We start from the raw sequence: 3,674 nt of genomic DNA, 5'->3' as shown, positions 1-3,674 counted from the left end.
GAGTTAGGCGGCTGGGGAGCGAGCTCTGCCCGCTCCTGCCTGCGGTTGGGCTGGAGGGAAAGGGCCAATTTCGGCTCCCAGCTGCCTGCTGGAGTTTGTTCCTTTTCCAGCTGTCGCTGCGCACAGGTCCAGACAGCGTGTCGCATTGCTGTGCCGGTAATGCCTTGTCTGAGCTCCCTAAACCGAGTGTGGACCTGCCCTGGGTGCTCTTGTGTCCCTCCAGGTGGGTCAGGAGGCTGCAACGACGGTGGTGGGGAAGCTGGGGGCTCGGGCTTGGCCCCACGATGGTGTCAGGCAGGTCTCCAGGGCACTGACTGCAGGTCCCAGGGCTGGTGGGAGAGTGGGTATTCAAGGGTCAGTAGCTCTCCTTTGTCTCTAGCGTTAGGATGCAGGGATGGGGTTATGGCCAGGCTGAACCCTGCAAGCATCCTGTGAATATTCCCCCAGGTTTTTTGTTGTCCCTTTGTCCCCCTCCCTGCCTGGGCAGTGCCTAGTGAAGGTCCTGGGAGGTGGGGAAGGAGGAGTATCTCAGTTTAACTAGGTTTGCTCTCATCATCCCACCTTTCCTTCCAGGAAAACTGCCATGTCCCTCCCGGGTCTGTCCCAGGCACAAAGGCACACAGCTCCGAGGGGCTGCGCTGCTGCCTGGGACAGAACTGCACCTCCCGGAGCATCCGTCTCCCACCGGAGCAAACCTCATGCGCTGCCGTTCCTGGGGTGAGAAGGAGGGAGGCTACACAGGGCTGGTCTTGTCCCACCTCGACCCTCCTAATGCCCACAGCCCAGAATAAAGAGGCCATGGGACTGGATGGGACATTGCTAGATTTCCACTCCTTCCTTTTCCAGGGATGAAGTTTCATGCAAAGGGAAATGGAAGAACACTAAGTTCGGAATCTTATCTCCGTTTTTATTTTTAGACAGGCATTCATGAGGAAGAAATGACGTACTTTGGGCAGCCTGTAGTGGAAGAGAGTAATTAAAGACAATATTCTTACTTTCAATATCACTCTCAGTGAATTGGCTGTTCCCAGGGCAGAATCGTGTTTGTCTGCCATAATTAGGCCCAATTTTTTTTTTGTTGTTGCTTTTGGCTTTAAGTAATTTATCATGTACGGTAGAAAAATATGAATAATTTATTTGTGAGTTAAAATTTAATTATAGCTTTGCATTTGGCAAGGTGGGGGCAAAGCACTGGCGTGATCTCTCCTTGGCATTTAGGGTGGATCTGAAGGAGGCAATTAAAATCCAAGTGAAAGTGGAAGGTTGCAGCCACGGTTTCTGTGGGAGGACTTCCACCAGGATCGTGCCACTCAAGCGCAGTCATGTTGTCGAAAGCCTGTCAGGCAACGGAAGTCTGCGCTTCCCAGGTACCAAGGCTCTGACCCACGAGCGGCAGAGCGAGGGCTGTGGACCAGATCCCACACACATCGCTTTCAGGTCTGTTCCAGTTCGGACTCATGGCCGTGGAAAGCTGCTGCAGCCCGTCAGCTCTGCCAGTCTGCATGGGATGGGGAGGGTCTGCTCCCCTGGGCACCCTGGGCAAGCCCTGAGGAGCAGTGCCCCCCGAAAGGCATGCCTCTCGTCCCAGGGCCCTGATGCTGCACACAGCCTGCCTTCTGCTTCCAGATGGGTCCTGGAACGGGCAGGGTGAATGTTTACTTAAGTGAGCTCACCCTAATTTTGATAAGGGTAATTAAAGCCATGACATTCTGTAAGTACTTCTTCCTGTTTTCTCTGTCCTCGCTGCGTTACGTTCTGGACACGAGAGGAAGAGCGCGTGTACGCGGAGGGCAGCGTGCGGGTGGGCGGCTGGAGGATGCGGTGCGGGCTGGAGCTGCCGCGAGGTTGCGGGAGGGGTGTTGTCTGCACGCTCTGGGCTCGCACCGGGGGGGTATGAGCGCGTTTTGGAGCAGTTGTCTGTGGTCACGAGGATTTCAGCACATCTGTTACCAGGCTGAAACGCGCTGAGTTTCCGAGAGATGCCAAGGCAGCTTCAGCGTGCACGCTGTTTCACTGCGGAAAGCAGCCGTGCTGGCAGTGTTTGGAGCAGGACTTTTGGGTAGCTATTTAGTTTTTCCATCCTCCATTCTCCTCTCTCCCACCTTCTGACACCAGCCAGTCCCTCAACATTGCCCTGAGATGGGAATGGTTTCGGTCTCCTGCTTTTAACTTTGCCTTCTCCCGCTTTGCTGTTGTTCCCTGAGAAAGGTCATTGTGCCTCCATGGCTGGGGTCAGTCCTATCCCAAATCCAATGCCAGCATCTCGGGGCAGTCTGTGCCACCAAATATGGTCAGTGCTGGGAGAGCCAGGGGCAGGCCTGGAGGGGCTTGGAAGGCAGCCATCGGGAGGGCTCTGCCTGCGGAACCCCCCTGGGCGCTGTGGTTCTGGGGTCCAGCGGCGACCAGGGAGGCACAGGCAGGACTCCTGGCAGGCAGGCAGGGCTGCGCAGCCTCGTAGGGCCTTTCCTTCCCCTCTCAGCAGCGACTGCCTGCAGCTCTCTGTGCAGCCTGGGCCTCGGTACAGATTGCATGGAGCCCAGCTGCTCTGCATAAACCAGCATTTTCTGGGTGACTGCTAACTATTTGAGTATAATTTAAGCTAATGACACTCCTTCACTCTGATTTACTAGACTAGGAACCGCAGGCAGTCACAAGTCTTTCCTCTGCTGGGAGACGTTCGCAGCGGGTCTCATGCATGCAGTCAGCCCCGTGCACGGGGATCCAGTCCCACTCCTGGCCACGGGCTCTGCCTGCCCCTCGCCGGGGTTCCCTCTCCAGCCCCTTTTCTCTCTCACCATCAGACTTGTGTCCCCTTCTGCAGAGGGGAGCTCCAAAGCCTGGCCCTGGGCTGGAACGCAGGGAGCTCTTGGGAGGTGAGGGGGCCACTGCTGCCACCAGTGCCCTGCTGCCAGGCCGACACACTCAGGCTCTTGGTGACACCCCCTCTGCCCCAGGTCTTGGTGACCCCCCCTCTGCCCCAGGCACCGTCCCGGGGAGCCACGGCCCACACACACACACACGGATGGGGCTTGGGGGTCCTGGATAGCGTGAGCCTGTGGCCTCAGCAGCCAGGGACACAGAGAGTGCCACCAGAGCTGTGCCAGAGCAGGATGTCAAGCCTCTTAGTAACAGCACTGATGGAAATGGTGGAAAAAGGGGTGCCGGGGAGCTTTGCAAGCCCCTCTGCAGGTTCCAGTGCCCAGATTCTGTCCAGGTCACGCTGTCGGCACCTTTGGTTTTCTGGCACTTGCGCAATGATCTGTCTCTCCCTAGCAACAGGATGACCAAAGAGCTGCTCGCAGCTGAGCTACTGGGGAGCCGAGACCACAGAAAAGCCAGGGACCTGCTCCAAGGGGACTCCAGCTCCTCAGGCCTCCTCGGATGTGGGTTTTGGCCCAAGGCCTGCATCCTCCCCCTCTGCCCCTGCCGCCGTGGCTGCAGCGTGCTGGGAGGGCAGCGCCGCAGTCTTGGGGCCTGTGATGTCCTGCAGGCACTGAACGACCTCTCCCGCTGGCCTCAGTCCCTGCTGCTGCATTCCCGAGCAGGCAGACGGGCACACAACAAGCTGTTCCTCTGGGTGTGCGGTCAGGGCCATTGTCAGATCCCCGCGGGCTTCTCCACAGCCCTGCGGCCATGTGTGCGGAGGGGGCACATGCCACGCCACGGCCGAGTGG

Source organism: Eurypyga helias, unplaced genomic scaffold, assembly GCF_000690775.1.
Source record: "Eurypyga helias isolate BGI_N326 unplaced genomic scaffold, ASM69077v1 scaffold24308, whole genome shotgun sequence".
NCBI lineage: Eukaryota > Metazoa > Chordata > Aves > Eurypygiformes > Eurypygidae > Eurypyga > Eurypyga helias.
This window is presented reverse-complemented; position numbering follows the sequence as displayed.